This window comes from Phocoena sinus, unplaced genomic scaffold (assembly GCF_008692025.1).
Source record: "Phocoena sinus isolate mPhoSin1 unplaced genomic scaffold, mPhoSin1.pri scaffold_47_arrow_ctg1, whole genome shotgun sequence".
Lineage (NCBI taxonomy): Eukaryota > Metazoa > Chordata > Mammalia > Artiodactyla > Phocoenidae > Phocoena > Phocoena sinus.
This window is the reverse complement of record NW_022605667.1, coordinates 1-18,546: the sequence shown is the minus strand read 5'-3', so window position 1 is coordinate 18,546 and position 18,546 is coordinate 1. Positions and strand designations below refer to the sequence as shown.

General features: G+C 43.1%; 2 pseudogenes; one reads left to right on the top strand and one right to left on the bottom strand.

The window, feature by feature from the left end:
* Positions 1–563: 563 nt before the first annotated feature.
* On the bottom strand, positions 564–13,765 carry LOC116748321 (annotated as a pseudogene).
* A 2,789-nt stretch (positions 13,766–16,554) lies between these two features.
* LOC116748322 lies at positions 16,555–18,427 on the top strand (annotated as a pseudogene).
* Positions 18,428–18,546: the final 119 nt, after the last annotated feature.

The window sequence follows — 18,546 nt, the reverse complement described above, 5'->3', positions numbered from 1 at the left end:
ATGCTGTCTGCCTCAAATCTTGCCTGCAGCATTTAGCCTGAAGCCAGACTTTGGGCAAGCTACTTAATCTTCCTGTGTCTTATTTTCCTCTTCTGTAAAAGAGGATACTAGTACAGACAAACCTCAGAGATATTTCGAGTTCAGTTCCAGACCACTGCTTATTGCAATAAGCGAGTCACACAAATTTTTTGGTTTCCCAGAGCTATAAAAGTTATGTTTACACTATACTGTAGTCTATTAAGTGAGCAGTCTCGTTATGTCTAAAAAACATTTACATAGCTTAATTAAAAAATACCTTATTGGGGCTTCCCTGGTGGCACAGTAGTTGAGAGTCCGCCTGCCGATACAGGGGACGTGGGTTCGTGTCCCGGTCCGGGAAGATCCCACGTGCCGCGGAGCGGCTGGGCCCGTGAGCCGTGGCCACTGGGCCTGCGCGTCCGGAGCCTGTGCTCCGCAACGGGAGAGGCCACAACAGTGAGAGGCCCACGTACCGCAAAAAACAAAAACAAAAACAAAAACAAAAAAACCTTATTGCTAAAAGATGCAAACCATCATTAGAGCCTTCAGTGAGTTGTAATCTTTATGCTGGCAGAGAGTCTTGCCTTGACGTTGATGTCTGCTGACTGATCAGGGTGATAGCTGCCGAAGGTTGTGGTGCTGTGGCTATTTCTTAAAATAAGACAACGGTGAAATTTGCTGCACTGATGGACTCTTCCTTTCATAAGTGGTTTCTCTGCAGCATGCAATGCTGTTTGATAGCATTTTACCCACAGAACTTCTTTCAAAATTGGAGTCAGTCCTCTCACACCCTGTTGCTGCTTTATCATCTCAGTTTATGTTATATTCTAAATCCGTTGTTGTCATTTCAACAGTCTTCACCAGTAGATTCCATCTCAAGAAACCACTTTCTTTGCTCATAAGAAGCAACTCCTCATCCATTGACGTTTCATCATGAGATTGCAGCAATTCAGTTGCATCTTCACGCTCCACTTCTAGTTCTGGTTCTCTTGCTGTTTCTAACACATCTGCAGTGAACTCCTCCACTGAAGTCTTAGACCTCTCAAAGTCATCCATGAAGGGTTGGAATCAACTTCTTCCAAATATCTGGTAATGTTGATATTTTGACCTTCCCATGAATCATGAATGTCCTTAATGGCATGTAGAATGGTGAATCCGTTCCAGAAGGTTTTCAATTTACTTTGCCTTGATCCATCAGAGGAATCACTATCTGTGGCAGCTATAGCCTTCTGAAATGTATTTCTTAAGAAATAAGACTTGAATTTTGAAACTACCCCTTAATCCATGGCACAGGCTATAGACAGATGTTGTCTTAGCAGGCATGAAAACAATATGAATCTCGTTGTACATCTTCATCAGAGCTTTTGGGTGACTAGGTGCAGTGTCAATGACTAGTCATATTTTGAAAGGAATTTTTTTTCTGAGCAGTAGGTCTCAACAGTGGGCTTAAAATAGTCAGTAAGCTGTGTTGTCAACAGATGTGCTGTCATCTAGGCTTTGATGTTCCATTTAGAGAGCCTGGGCAGAGTAGATTTAGCATAATTCTTAAGGGCCCTAGGATTTTGGAATGGTGAATGAGCACTGGCTTTAGCTTCAGTCACCAGCTGCATTAGCCCCTAACAAGAGAGTCAGCTTGTCCTTTGCAGCCAGGCATTGACTTCTTTAGCTATGAAAAGTCTTAGATGACATCTTCCAAGAAAAGGCTGTTGCATCTACATTGAAAATCTGTTGTGTAGCATAGCCACCTTCATTCATTATCTTAGCTAGATCTTCTGGATAACTTGTTGCAGATTTCTACATCACCACTTGCTGCTTCACCTTGCACTTTGATGTTACGGAGATGGCTTCTTTCCTTAAACCTCATGAACCAAACTCTGCTAGCTTCAGACTTTTATTCTGCAGCTGCCTCACCTCTCTCAGCCTTCACAGAATTGAAGAGAGTTAGGGACTTGTTTGAATTAGGCTTTGGCTTAAGAGAATGTTGTGGCTGGTTTGATCTTCTATCCAGACCACTAAATCTTTCTCCATATCAGCAATAAGACTGTTTCACTTTTTACCATTCATGTGTTCACTGCAGTAGCACTTTTAATTTCCTTCAAGAACTTGTCCATTCACAACTTGGTTAACTGTTTGGTGCAAGAGGTCTAGCTTTTAGCTTATCTTGGCTTTCAGCATGCCTTCTTCACTAAGCTTAATCATTTCTAGTTTTTGATTTAAAGTGAGAGATGTGCGACTCTTCCTTTCATTTGAACACTTAGAGGCCAATGTAGGGTTATTAATTGGCCTAATTTCAATATTGTTGTGTCTCAGGGAATAGGGAGGCCCAAGGAGAAGGAGAGAGATGGTGAGTGGTCAGTTTGTGGAGCAGTCAGAACACACACAACGTCTATTGATTAATTTGCTGTCTTATATGGACACAGTTTCTGGTGCCCCAAAACGATTACGATAGTAACATCCAAGATCAGTAATCACAAGATCACCATAACAAACATAATAATAATGGAAAAGTTGGAAATATTGCAAGAATTACCAAAATGTTACAGAGACATGAAGTGAACAAATGCTGTTGGAAAAATGGTGCTAATAGACTTGTTCCATGTAGGGTTGCCACAAACCTTCAATTTGTAAGAAATGCAATATCTGCAAAGTGTAATAAAGTGAAGTGCAATAAAATGAGGTCTGCCTGTAACTACCTTATAGGATGGTTTAAGGATGAAGTGAGAGAATCCTTACAAAGTGCAAGGAATGGTGTCTCTAGTTATGTTCGTGATTTATTTGTATTATTTCAAGTGGGGACTGCCTTGAAGTTTACTTTTTCTTTTTTAAGTTCTGTAACGTGAATTAATAATGTAAACCAAAGTCCAGGATAAATATTTGTGCTATGTAAGATAAACTCTTTGCAGAGACTTTGAAGTACTACAGAAGCAACGATTACATTTAACCAACTTGTATTCTTATTACAACTTTCGTCAGTTCAATTCAGGTTTAGTTTTCTAGCCCTATTTACTACATATTTTTTTCCTTCAAGATCACAGAGACTAGTATGTTTATATAATGATTGGGATGTATTATAGCGGGCATGGAGATACATATTTCCCACCTTCTCCATTCTCTTCTATTCCCCACTGCATCTCTCCAAAACAAGCGAACCATTGGGTTCATACCTTGTATTCTTATGCTAGTTTTCCAGGTACTCATTCAGGTTTTTAATGCAATTTCCTGTTATTTTGCTTTGTATTTGTCTGTTCTGTTTTAATTTTCAATTGTTGTCTTGCTCACCCTCCCGTTAAAAAGTAATCACTTATTATGGAAAATTTCAACATCTCCAGCACTGGAGAGAATAGTGACCTTTTTACTCAGCTTTTTTTTTTTTTTAATTTTTAAAAATTTATTTTATTTATTTTTGGCTGCATTGGGTCTTCGTTGATGCGCTGGCTTTCTCTAGTTGTGGTGAGCAGGGGCTACTCTTTGTTGCTGTACGCAGGCTTCTCATTGTGGTGGCTTCTCTTGCTTCAGAGCACGGGCTCTAGGTGCGCGGGCTTAGTAGCTGGGGCGAGTGGGCTCAGTAGTTGTGGGCTCTAGAGCACAGGCTCAGTAGTTGTGGTGCACGGGCTTAGTTGCTCCGAGGCACGTGGGATCTTCCCGGACCAGGGATCGAACCCGTGTCCCCTGCATTGGCAGGTGGATTCTTAACCACTGCGCCACCAGGGAAGCCCTTTACTCAGCTTTAAAAATCATAAACTCATGGCCAGTTTTGTCTCCTACTCTTTCCCACTGCTCCTTGCACAGCCTCCCCAAGATTTCATTTTGAAGGAAACCTCAGACCTGTCAGTGAATATTTTCAGTTTGTATGTGTAAAAAATAAAGATTCCCCTTTTAAAAAACAATCACAGTATCATTATCAGATTATTTAAAAATAAGCCATAATTCATCAATATAGTAAATATCAATCCATTTTTACATTTCCTTAATTTTCCCATTCATGTTCTTTTTTTTTTTAATGCAGCTTGTTTGAATTGGGATTGAAACTAGGTCTATAGAACGTGATTTCTTAATATATCTTTTTAATCTATAGGTTCTTTTTCTCCGTCTCTCCCTTGCTTTTTTTTTTAACAATTATTTTGTTGTATAAACTGTGACATTTGTCTCATAGAGTTTCCCACACTGGATTTTGCTGATTACATCCTTGTCATTACATCCTTGTCATGTGTAATATAAAAATATTAACACATTTTTCTGTTCCTTACGTGGTAAAAAGGTAGAGGCTTGGTCATTTTCAGATTTGATTTGTGATGCTAGCAGCCCTCAAAGAGCATTGCCTATTAATCAACATTAATTAATTAGTATTAATTAATGTTGATTAATAAGGAATCTGTTAATTCATTAGTGGTTGCTTAGCATTGATATACTAATTTTATCATTCTCTCTTCATTTATTGGCTTGAATACATGTATAAAAAAGGAACTTTGCCTCATAAATTACTCTGAAGCTTAGTTTTTATAGGAAAAGCAGGATAAATGCTTGATTCTTTCTCTTATTATTTATTGGTCAACATTATGGATTGGTCGCCTCCAAAGATCACAAACTAAAAGTGATCATAGAGCCTTTCTTTTAAAAATTAGCACTGTTATGAATTTATGTATATTAGCATGTTTTATGTAGTTCAGTCCACTGCCTTTGTCATTCTTATATACTTTTTGTCCCGTCTTTGGTCATTTTCAAGTTTGGATTTTTCAAGTTGGGTGCTGTGTCTGGTTACCTTTAGTGGGAAATGAGTTAGAGACCATGATCTGGGCACTGGGCACGGGTTATATACAGTCAGCTTTCCGGATCTGTGGGTTTCACACCCATTCAACCAACCTAAACCTTTTCGCAGTTCATGGAATCGGCAGATGCCAAGCACACGGATATGGAGAGTGGACTGTATTTACTGTACAGTGTCCTTTTTTGTAAGGGACTTGAGCATCCACAGAGTTTGGGGCTCCTGGAACTCATCCCCCACAGATTCCAAGGGACGACCGCATTTGTGGAGGTCTCTAGATCTTTTCTGTGGTCAAGGAAGGAATTTATTTTCTTAGTTTCTTGTGTCTTCAACTGTGTCTCCTTTCTCCCACACTGAAAATCTCAGTACAGTTGTCCCTCGTTATCTGTGGCCCATTGATTGGTTCCAGGATCCGCTCTGCATACCCAAATCCCAGGATGCTCAAGTCCCGTGATCGGCCCTCCACATCCGCGGGATCTGCATCTCTGATAACACCAACTAGCTACCCGGTCTCATTTTATTTTGTATTCATAGGGATTTTTTAAAAATTAATTTTGTTTTGTACTTGGGTAAAGTATCTACTGCCTCAGGTTTATCTGTGGAAATCTAACAAATATGCTTGTTCCTCTACTCCTTTTCTTAGATTAAACAGTAATACATTAAAACATTTTCTTCCACCTGCTTTTTTTTACATAACAGTATATCCTGGAGATGACTACATGGGCATACGCAGAGATGCTGCATTCTTTTCTATAGCTCTTTGCTCTCCATCGTTGGCTGCAGTCAATAGCCTTGTCCATATATCTTTTTGTATTTTTGTCAGTGTATCTTTAAAATAGATTCCTAGCAGTGGGTTACGAGATCAAAAGGTAAATGCATATTTAATTTGGCCAGGCATTGTCAAATTCCCTTCCTTGAATGGTGCAATTTTGCACTCCCATAGCAGTTAATGAGAGTTCTGGTTTCCTCACAAGCTTGCCAGTTGAGCATGTTGTCAGGCTTTTGGATTTTTGCCAATCTGATAGGTGAATGGTGGTATCTGAATGTAGGTTCCATGTAGTTTGCTGGCTAAATTCTGATGACTGGATTGGGCATATTTGAAACATTCTGTGTCCCCCTTCTAGTTGCTCCCCCCTTTTTTGAAGGGAGTGTTGTGGGTATTTTAAATATGCTGCTGTCCTCTTGTTGATTTTTATTAAAATCGCAGATTACTCAGGTTTTCACTTAAAATTTTTTATTCTAAGGAAGAACCAATATGTGGGTTGAGTCTCACCATCTGCCTTTTCTTAGTTCTTTGAGTTTAGATAAATTTAGGAATTTAGAAATTGTTTTAGAAACTGTGAGCTTCTCTCTCTTATATACCCTCCCTGTTCTCTTCACCTTGCCAGTGGAACTTAATCTTATTTTCAAAATTACACAAGCCCAGTAGAGCAACAATTCATTCTCGTGATTATTATGTGCCTCCTTTCTCGCAGGCATTGCACTGGTATTGTGGGTGCAGGGCAGCTGACATGAGAGCTTGTTCTGGAAGGATGAGTGGCAGTTTGCTAGTTTGAGAAAGGGAGGACGATGATTTCAGGTTCAAGGAAGGGCCTTGGGAAGGGTGAGAAGTCTGGGTAGTGGGTAGGTGGTGGGGTGGGACTGGAGTTTGAAGGTTGGGTTGAGTGGTTTAGTGGGACTGTAGATCCCCAGGTAAAATTTTGTCCTGGAAGCTCTACAAGTAATGAGAGAGTTTGTTTGTTTGTTTGTTTGTTTGTTTTTAAGAGAAGAGAAATATCAGAGGTACAAATGACCAAAAATACATGACAAGATAGCTAGTATCACTAGTAATTAAGGAAGGGCAAAGTTGAAACCAAGTTTTTAAAAAATTTGATAGGCAAAGTGAAAAAGATTGATAAAAACCAGTACTGATGAAAATGGGGTTGAGGGGAGATGGTTCTTTACTGTCTGTTGCTGAGACTTTCCTACTGTTGGTGAGACTATAACTTGGAGAATCTGTTTTGGAGGTCAGTTTGACAATATTTATTAAATAAAATATTTATATAACGCTTAATGACCCAGGCGTCCCACTTTTTGGTCTGTATCCATGAATGCACAAGGATATACATGTAAAGTTATTTGTTGTAGCATTGTTGATAATACCAAGAGAAAATGGAAACAGATCACTCATTTGTTAAATAAATATTTAACAAATATTTACTGACTACCTACCGAGTGGCAGGCAGTAATCCACCTGTTTGGGATATAGCAATGAACAAAACAGGCAAAGGTCTCTGTTCAAGGAGAGTCAGTCGACAGTTTCTACCCTCAAGAAGCTTACATTTTAGTTGGATGGGTGGAGAAGGGCAGAAATAAACATAATAATTAAATTATATAATATCTCAGATAGTGATAAGTGCTGAGTAAAATAAACAAGGGAAGGGGGATAAAGAGTGCCGGGGGGAGCATCAGAGAAGCCCCTCCCTGGGGAAGTGACATTGGAACAGAGCCCTGAAGGAGGTGAGGGGTGAGTCATGAGGTTATCTAGGGAACCTCGTCTAGGCAGCAGGAGCAGTGTGTGCAAAGGGCATGAGATAGGAATGTGCCCAGTGTGTTTTAGATGTAGAAAGGAGTCCAGTGAGGTCGGACTGGAGTCAGAGAATAGGGGGTAATAGGGGATGAGGTCATAGGTAGTGTGATGGGGGCAGATAATGTGAGGTGGGGGGGTGGTTTGGGCGGTGCATAGCCAGTAGGTCTGGGAAGGAGGGATAAGGCTTTTACTCTGAGGGAAGGGAAGCAGAGGAATGATTTGATTCGCCAAGTATGTATTGATTACTAACCACATGATCAGTGTAGCGGCACTCTTCTAGATGCTGAGGACACGGTAGCAGAGAAGACAGATGGAAATCCCCGTCCTTACATGTTAGTTATGTGAGTTAACTTTGAAAAGAATCAGTCTCATTTCAGTGTGGAAAATAAACTATAGGAGGGTCAGGTGCAGGCCGGGAGCTCAGTTAGGAAGCTATTGTAGTATCCTACATAAAAGATGATGATGGCTTAGAACAGTTCTGTAGGTGAAAGTGGTGGAAGATGGATGGATTCTGGACAGATTTTGATGCTGGAGCCGACAGGATTCACTGATGGATTTGATATGGAATGTGAGAAAAAATGAGGAACGGAATGACTCCAAGATATTTAGCTTGAGCAAATGGAGGAATGGTGGCACTGTTTACTGAAATATGGATGAATTTGGGTAGAGCACATTTTGGGGAAAAGATCAGAAGTCCTGTTTTTGGACCTGCTTAATTTGAAATGTTTGACCAGATATCTGGGCATCTTGTGGGTCAGTCAAATTGACATATAAAATTAACCATTCCAAGTCCACCCCTTACCAACTTGGCACCCATGTGCATCTCCTTAAACCATACTTAATCTCCAAATAAAGATCTCAGTAAGGTCATAATTCTTCCTCACATGATACAACTATCCTGTATACAACTAAAACACTCTAACCCCTTACCTAGAAGAGGAGTTAAGGTCCTTGAGTCAGGACATCCTGAAACTTAAATACTATGATGTGAAGTTAACTATACTTAAAAACTCCTGTAGAAAGTCAGTACATCTTTTTTTTTTTTTTTTTTTTTTTTTTTGCGGTACATGGGCCTCTCACTGTTGCGGCCTCTCCCATTGTGGAGCACAGGCTCCGGACATGCAGGCTCAGCTGCCATGGCTCACGGGCCCAGCTGCTCCGCGGCATGTGGGATCTTCCCGGACCGGGGCACGAACCCGCGTCCCCTGCATCGGCAGGCGGACTCTCAACCACTGCGCCACCAGGGAAGCCCGTCAGTACATCTTATGTTACAAAATGAAGAGATAAAAGAGGGAAGAAAACAAAGATATTTGCTTTCTGTATATTAATATATGTATGTACACATTTATATATGCACACAAACATATTCATAACACAATCAGAAGGAAATACTCATGACGATTACAGCCCTCATTTCTGTAACTGGTCACAAGTTTGCAGCTGATGTTTATAACTACCTCCTTTCACTGCCCAGTCCCATATTCTCCTTGCCTTCAGCAAGTACATTAGCTGCTCTTGGTTCTTTACCTAGTGAAGTGACCCAAACCTTCGTTCCCAAAGGGTCTGAGATGTTAGTAGTTCTGCTTGAATTGGATTGTTATAGTTTTCTGTTGACTTTTATCACAGGGCATCATAATATTAAGAGACATCCTAAGGGATCTCCTGTGTTGCAGATACACTCTCCCTTACCTTCCATTGTGGAGTAGTGGTTCCCGTTTCCCCTTGGCAGTCAGGATCAGTCGCCCCAGCCGGCACAGCACCTCCCTCTGCACATACTTACTTAGAGACACGAGGAGATCAAAGTGGCCAGGTGATAGTCTTAAATTTTAGTTCAATGGAATCATTGTTGTGTCTCTTGGTAGAAGCATAGAAGCATTTTTTCCCCTTTGGAACTAAGACTTCTAGGCCAGCCGAGCATAAATTCATGGGGACAGGAAGCAAGATTTTTGCCAGTGTGTCCCTAGGGGTAACAGTGAATTGGGTCACTCCCATTTCTGTAGGGCGCGGCCGGATAGCCATTACGCATGCACTAAGTATGCCGCTAGGGCGTATGCACCTAATATGCTAATCAGGTTTTGAAGCAGTGGCCTATCCAAAGTCCGGCTTGCGAAATGCGATAACCATACGGACGAATCAGGGACTTACACGAGTCCTTAAGCCCTTATATAAGCAGACAGGCTCGAGCGTACGGGGTCTTCCTTCCATCCGCCCGAAACCAAGCTGTACTCCAATAAAGTGTGATGCGAGAAGAATCTAGCGTGTGGTGATTCGTCATTCTGCTGGTCAGAAGCGGCTCGCCGCAAGTGGTGCCGAAACCCGGGAATCTGCGCGCCCCGCATGGAGGACCGATTCAGAACTCGACACACGGAGTGAACCACCGTTAAGTAGTCCAGTTTAGGTATGTTTTTGCTGCAATAGAGCCCGAGATTTTTATTTTCGCTTTCATTCTCTTCGTAGCTGTCGCACTTTTTGTCTGCGTGTGGCTACGGTGCCATCAGCCCGACCGAGTGTGTCTCCCCTGGCCATTAGATAGGTCAGAGATCTTCCCGCTTTAGCAAGTTGTTCATATATGAGAGTGAACTATGGGGAATAGTTCATCCGCGGAACCAACCGTTGGATTCCATGAGCCCATCCAAGCCCTTCTGAACGATCGAGGACTTAAGATTTCACATAAAACTATTAGTAAACTGTTGCAGGATATTGATGGTGCCGCCCCATGGTTTGCGGTGTCTGGAAGCCTGACTGTTCCATCTTGGGAAAAACTGGGGAAGGACTTGGCTGATCGTCACAAAATGGGGGAGCTCTCTTGAGGCACGTTTCCGTTATGGAGAATGATACATTCGTGCTTAAGAGAAGGGAAATGCGAAGATATTGTACAGATGGGCCGTAAAGCTCTTAGCATACATCAAGATAGTGCGTCAGAAAGTGAAAATATAGGGACTACGGTAGATAGGCCTAAGAATCCTAGGAAAAAGAGAGAAAAACAAATAGAAAAATCGGATGCAACGCCAGGATTGTATCCACTTTTAGATGAATTTAAAGCGCTTTATTTGTCTCAAGATGAGTTGAATCCCAAGGAGGAGGCGGATCTGGAAGAAGCAGCTGCCGAATATGAAAGAGGACGATATGGCAGTTCCCCATGTGCTCGTCCGCCATTTTGTGCCTCTGCGGGTGCTCGTCCGCCATTTTGTGCTTCTGCTAAATCAAAAGCTTTAACATGTACTCAGACTTCCACATTTATTGCTAGCGCCCCCCCTGGCGCTGCGGTTCGGGAACCGCCAAAGTGTACATTCATACCCAGAGAAGTCTGGTCTCAGGATCAAGATCCGATTTGGGTCCCGACAAGGTTAACAAGAGTCGTGGAAGATAATCCCAAGAACGATGTGGAGCGCTCAAGGAGTGACACTGGGCTGGATACTGTTGATGAGCTTCCCCCTGCTCAAGGCGGAGATCAAGACGTTTTGGGGAATTAGCCGAACCTGGCCAGTCCCCATCCCCGTTCATTCTCAAAGTACCATTCTCCCAGTATTGTATTCCACTAGCTGTGAGATGAATACGGCTTGTGCTAGGCCACTAAGCACAGATTGGATGCTCTGAATAAGAGCAAGCAGATTGGAGAATTCCTAAAGGGAAATTGGTCCCGCGAGGCGGAGAAGATGATATTTAAGCAGAAGTTGAATATCCTGCAGCTGAATGCAACCAGAGTGGATCCAGTGACTCTTGGAGAATTTACCGCATGGCTAGCTAGAGCATTTTCCTTTTTTAAGGAATGGGTGGGTGTGGGACTGTTCGCAGCCTGCTGTTTGTTTGGGATAGTGTTGTGTCTCTGGTTGGTCTGTCGTATTCGCATTCGAACCCGGCGAGATAGGATAATGCTCACTCAGGCGCTTGTGGCCATCAGTGAAGGCGAGTCCCCCGCAGCCTGGCTCTCCACCCTAAAAAACATATGATCGCCCTTGCACAGAGGGGCCTTGCCGCCATTGCACCTCTATAGGGGATCGGCCCTAGGGGCTGCCTCTGCACGGAGAGGTCTCGTTACCATTGCACCTCCATGAGGAGCCCATGCCACGTGAAGACAGCCCTTGCACCCTGCAGTTCGATTGCGAGCATTGCACGCAGGAGGGTGTCTGCGAATGCAAGCGGAAACTACCGGTACACCGTGTACATACCCCGGTATGAGCACTGGTACAGGTCAATGTCCGCTGCAATGGTCGAAAAGAAAAAAGGGGGAGATGTAGGGCGCGGCCGGATAGCCATTACGCATGCACTAAGTATGCCGCTAGGGCGTATGCACCTAATATGCTAATCAGGTTTTGAAGCAGTGGCCTATCCAAAGTCCGGCTTGCGAAATGCGATAACCATACGGACGAATCAGGGACTTACACGAGTCCTTAAGCCCTTATATAAGCAGACAGGCTCGAGCGTACGGGGTCTTCCTTCCATCCGCCCGAAACCAAGCTGTACTCCAATAAAGTGTGATGCGAGAAGAATCTAGCGTGTGGTGATTCGTCATTCTGCTGGTCAGAAGCGGCTCGCCGCACATTTCCACTTCTCTATTCCTGGGTCTGTGAATCCTGGCTTTGGGAGAAACAGCACCTTATATTGGATGCTGATTCAGAGCATATCCACCTTCCTAGAGACCCCTGTCCTACCCTGCAAGGTATTGCCCTGTGGCTGAGACTGTAACTGAGTCTGCAAAAGGCCACTCCACCTTCTATCAAACCAGCTGCTTCAGGATGGTGGGGAACATGGTAATACCAGTAATTCCACGATCATGGGCCCATTGTATCACTTTATTTGCTGTGAAATGAGTTTTTTGATCAGAATCAGTGCTGTGCTGTGGAATGCCGTGATGGTGGATAAGGTATTCATTCCATAAGTCCCTGGATGGTAGTCGTGGCAAAGCATTGCATGTATGGAAGGCAGATCCGTATCCAGAGTAAGGGTCTATTTCAGTAAGGACAAAACATTGTCCCTTCCATGATGGAAGTGGTCCAACGTAATCAACTTACTACCAGGAAGCTGGCTGATCACCCTGGGGAATGGTGCCATATTAAGAGCTCAGTGTTGGTCTCTACTGCTGGCACTCAGCAGTGGCTGTAGCCAGGTCAGCCTTGGTGAGTGGAAGGCCATGTTGCTGAGCCCATGCATAACCTCCATCCCTGCCACCTTGACCACTTTGTTCATGAGCTCATTGAGCGATGACAGGAGTGGCTGGGGAAGGAGGCTGACTGGTATCCACAGAACAGGTCATCTTATTCACTTGATTATTAAAATCTTCCTCTGCTGAGGTCACCCTTTGGTGAGCATTCACATAGGACACAAATATCTTCATGTTTTCTGCCCATTCTGAGAGGTCTGGCCACATACCTCTTCCTCAGATTTCCTTGTCACTGTTTTCCAATCATGTTTTTTCCAGTTCCCTGATCATCCGGCCAAATCATTGCTCACAACCTATGAATTGGTATGTGGTAGCACATCTGCCCATTTCTCCTTCCAAGCAAAGTGAACAACCAGGTGCATTGCTCACAATTTGCCCACAGGGAGGATTTCCTTTCAACATTATTTTCCAAGGGTGTCCCTGAAAGGGGCCTGTATTGACGGGGTGTCCACTTTCATGTGGTGCCTGCCTATGGTACCAAACCATCTGTAGAGCAGGCAGAGGTCTTTTCTTCCTCTATCACCTGATCATAGGGAATTCCCCAAATGGCCATAGGTTAGGCTAGGAGAGAGAAGGTAATAGCAGGAGTGGGAACCATGGACATTTGGGCCACTTCTTCAAGTAACTTACTTGTGCCTTCACAGCCTTCTTGGGCCCAATCACATACGTACCACTCCTGTTTAATGATGAAGTATTGCTGTGCATGCCCAACTTTTAGCCTGGTGAGCCAAATAGCACCCAGTTCCTGATGGACGGTTCAGGTTGCATGGTAACTTGGTCCTGGCTAAGTGTTCACTCTCTGCTCAAGCCCATTAGTAGGCCAAGAGCTGTTCCTCAAAAGGAGAGTAGGTATCCACAGAGGATGGCAGAGCTTTGCTCCAGAATCCTGAAGACCTGCGCTGTGATGCATCTGCAAGGCCCTGCTGAAGGCTTCAAACACCATCCCCATGTGCTACTGCCCTTCTAGCACCATTGGATCTGCTGGATCATCATGGCCCAAGTGGCAGAGCAGCTTGAACAGCAGCAGGACCTATTACAGAGCCTCCTCTTGTTCTGGGGTACACTCAAAACTAGCAGCTTTTTAGGTCACTTGGTAAAGGGACCAGAATATGTTGCATTCAGAATCCAAAGAGGCCCACCACGTTATGGAGGGCAACCTGCTTTACTTAGTCTACCAGTTTAAATATTAATCTCATCTCAAAACTCTCACAGCAACACCCAGAATAACGTTTAACTGAATATCCGGGCACCTCATGGTAAAATTATCCATCACACTTCCTTCTAAAAGTAAAATTAGACACTTCATTCATATATAAACATTGTAGTGTTTTTTCTCCTTTTTGTTTCTCCTCTCACTGCTGTGGCCTCTCCCATTGTGGAGCACAGGCTCCAGAGGCGCAGGCTCAGCAGCCATGGCTCACGGGCCCAGCCGCTCCGCGGCATGTGGGATCTTCCCAGACCGGGGCACGAACCCGTGTCCCCTGCATCGGCAGGCAGACTCTCAACCACTGCGCCACCAGGGAAGCCCCTCCTTTTTGTTTTTGTTCAGATGAATATAACATGAGAAAACGAACTTTTATATTTTATTATCTGATATTTATTTTAAACTATGGTTTAGTTCTCCCCGAAGCTGGAAAGTTTTCTCTTCAAATACATACCTATGGAAGGTTTTTGTACCTCCATTTTTAAAAAGTGAGCATAGTGCAGGGAATAAAAGTTTATAGAAATGGTCTGTTTTCCTTGTTTATTATTAGTGAACAATTAGATCTCACTGTCAGTAAAAACTTGATGGCTGCAGCTTCCAAACTATTGAACTTGTACTAATAATGCAACAGTTGTTCATAATTTGGTGGTAAATGACCTTTAAATGTAGATGTTTACGGAGGCTGTCCTTGGGGAACAATTTAACTTCCAATATGCTTCCTTTTGTCAATAGCAGAATAACAAATACTGGTTAGATTTCTAATGTGATTCAGATTACCAGGAAACCTGCTGAATAAATTAGTGTACATTTGATTTATATTGACCAAAATTTTTTACATTGCTGTGTTACAGGTCAAGGTGACTTGCATTTAAATGCATTGTAGAGCAGAGGTCATGCTTGACTGACATGAATGCTTACACTGTTTTTAATTAACTTTTAAATATTATCCTAAAATTCCTTCTCAAGTACCAATTGTTAGGTAGAGGATTGAAATTAACTTAGGATATTAGTGGAGACCTTATTTTGAAAGTCAATAATTTTAATCTTTCCCATAAAAATTATTGGAGTAAATTATTGCTACATTTTATCTTATAATTTGTAAGGAAATCAGATCTGTTTTTTCCATCATAGACTCTGAATTCATTGTCTGTGGGTTTTCCATTGCCAGTTTTGCAGAAAAAATCTGAGATAGCATTGAAAACATTTTTTGAAGTAATGAACAAAGTCTTACCTAGTACAGGAAGTACTTTATCAAGCAAACGCATTTTTTTTAGTGCTAGGAACTTTTTTTTTTACTTCTTTTTTTTTTTTTTTTTTTTTTTTTTGCCGTACGCGAGCCTCTCACTGCTGTGGCCCCTCCCGTTGCAAAGCACAGGCTCCGGATGCGCAGGCTCAGCGGCCATGGCCCACGGGCCCAGTCGCTCCGCGGCATGTGGGATCTTCTCGGACCGGGGCACGAACCGTGTCGCATGCCGCGGAGCGACTGGGCCCGTGGGCCATGGCCGCTGAGCCTGCGCATCCGGAGCCTGTGCTTTGCAACGGGGGGCCACAGCAGTGAGAGGCTCGCGTACGGCAAAAAAAAAAAAAAAAAAAAAAAAAAAAGAAGTAAAAAAAAAAGTTCCTAGCACTAAAAAAATGCGTTTGCTTGATAAAGTACTTCCTGTACTAGGTAAGACTTTGTTCATTACTTCAAAAAATGTTTTCAATGCTATCTCAGATTTTTTCTGCAAAACTGGCAATGGAAAACCCACAGACAATGAATTCAGTCTATGATGGAAAAAACAGATCTGATTTCCTTACAAATTATAAGATAAAATGTAGCAATATTTACTCCAATAATTTTTATGGGAAGATTAAAATTATTGACTTTCAAAATAAGGTCTCCACTAATATCCTAAGTTAATTTCAATCCTCTACCTAACAATTGGTACTTGAGAAGGAATTTTAGGATAATATTTAAAAGTTAATTAAAAACAGTGTAAGCATTCATGTCAGTCAAGCATGACCTCTGCTCTACAATGCATTTAAATGCAAGTCACCTTGACCTGTAACACAGCAATGTAAAAAATTTTGGTCAATATAAATCAAATGTACACTAATTTATTCAGCAGGTTTCCTGTATCTGAATCAACATTAGAAATCTAACCAGTATTTGTTATTCTGCTATTGACAAAAGGAAGCATATTGGAAGTTAAATTGTTCCCCAAGGACAGCCTCCGTAAACATCTACATTTAAAGGTCATTTACCACCAAATTATGAACAACTGTTGCATTTATTAGTACAAGTTCAATAGTTTGGAAGCTGCAGCCATCAAGTTTTACTGACAGTGAGATCTAATTGTTCACTAATAATAAACAAGGAAAACAGACCATTTCTATAAACTTTTATTCCCTGCACTATGCTCACTTTTTAAAATGGAGGTACAAAAACCTTCCATAGGTATGTATTTGAAGAGAAAACTTTCCAGCTTCGGGAGAACTAAACCATAGTTTAAAATAAATATCAGATAATAAAATATAAAAGTTCGTTTTCTCATGTTATATTCATCTGAACAAAAACAAAAAGGAGGGCTTCCCTGGTGGCGCAGTGGTTGAGAGTCTGCCTGCCGATGCAGGGGACACGGGTTCGTGCCCCGGTCTGGGAAGATCCCACATGCCGCGGAGCGGCTGGGCCCGTGAGCCATGGCTGCTGAGCCTGCGCCTCTGGAGCCTGTGCTCCACAATGGGAGAGGCCACAGCAGTGAGAGGAGAAACAAAAAGGAGAAAAACACTACAATGTTTATATATGAATGAAGTGTCTAATTTTACTTTTAGAAGGAAGTGTGATGGATAATTTTACCATGAGGTGCCCGGATATTCAGTTAAACGTTATTCTGGGTGTTGCTGTGAGAGTTTTGAGATGAGATTAATATTTAAACTGGTAGACTAAGTAAAGCAGGTTGCCCTCCATAACGTGGTGGGCCTCTTTGGATTCTGAATGCAACATATTCTGGTCCCTTTACCAAGTGACCTAAAAAGCTGCTAGTTTTGAGTGTACCCCAGAACAAGAGGAGGCTCTGTAATAGGTCCTGCTGCTGTTCAAGCTGCTCTGCCACTTGGGCCATGATGATCCAGCAGATCCAATGGTGCTAGAAGGGCAGTAGCACATGGGGATGGTGTTTGAAGCCTTCAGCAGGGCCTTGCAGATGCATCACAGCGCAGGTCTTCAGGATTCTGGAGCAAAGCTCTGCCATCCTCTGTGGATACCTACTCTCCTTTTGAGGAACAGCTCTTGGCCTACTAATGGGCTTGAGCAGAGAGTGAACACTTAGCCAGGACCAAGTTACCATGCAACCTGAACCGTCCATCAGGAACTGGGTGCTATTTGGCTCACCAGGCTAAAAGTTGGGCATGCACAGCAATACTTCATCATTAAACAGGAGTGGTACGTATGTGATTGGGCCCAAGAAGGCTGTGAAGGCACAAGTAAGTTACTTGAAGAAGTGGCCCAAATGTCCATGGTTCCCACTCCTGCTATTACCTTCTCTCTCCTAGCCTAACCTATGGCCATTTGGGGAATTCCCTATGATCAGGTGATAGAGGAAGAAAAGACCTCTGCCTGCTCTACAGATGGTTTGGTACCATAGGCAGGCACCACATGAAAGTGGACACCCCGTCAATACAGGCCCCTTTCAGGGACACCCTTGGAAAATAATGTTGAAAGGAAATCCTCCCTGTGGGCAAATTGTGAGCAATGCACCTGGTTGTTCACTTTGCTTGGAAGGAGAAATGGGCAGATGTGCTACCACATACCAATTCATAGGTTGTGAGCAATGATTTGGCCGGATGATCAGGGAACTGGAAAAAACATGATTGGAAAACAGTGACAAGGAAATCTGAGGAAGAGGTATGTGGCCAGACCTCTCAGAATGGGCAGAAAACATGAAGATATTTGTGTCCTATGTGAATGCTCACCAAAGGGTGACCTCAGCAGAGGAAGATTTTAATAATCAAGTGAATAAGATGACCTGTTCTGTGGATACCAGTCAGCCTCCTTCCCCAGCCACTCCTGTCATCGCTCATGAGCTCATGAACAAAGTGGTCAAGGTGGCAGGGATGGAGGTTATGCATGGGCTCAGCAACATGGCCTTCCACTCACCAAGGCTGACCTGGCTACAGCCACTGCTGAGTGCCAGCAGTAGAGACCAACACTGAGCTCTTAATATGGCACCATTCCCCAGGGTGATCAGCCAGCTTCCTGGTAGTAAGTTGATTACGTTGGACCACTTCCATCATGGAAGGGACAATGTTTTGTCCTTACTGAAATAGACCTTACTCTGGATACGGATCTGCCTTCCATACATGCAATGCTTTGCCACGACTACCATCCAGGGACTTATGGAATGAATACCTTATCCACCATCACGGCATTCCACAGCACAGCACTGATTCTGATCAAAAAACTCATTTCACAGCAAATAAAGTGATACAATGGGCCCATGATCGTGGAATTACTGGTATTACCATGTTCCCCACCATCCTGAAGCAGCTGGTTTGATAGAAGGTGGAGTGGCCTTTTGCAGACTCAGTTACAGTCTCAGCCACAGGGCAATACCTTGCAGGGTAGGACAGGGGTCTCTAGGAAGGTGGATATGCTCTGAATCAGCATCCAATATAAGGTGCTGTTTCTCCCAAAGCCAGGATTCACAGACCCAGGAATAGAGAAGTGGAAATGTGCGGCGAGCCGCTTCTGACCAGCAGAATGACGAATCACCACACGCTAGATTCTTCTCGCATCACACTTTATTGGAGTACAGCTTGGTTTCGGGCGGATGGAAGGAAGACCCCGTACG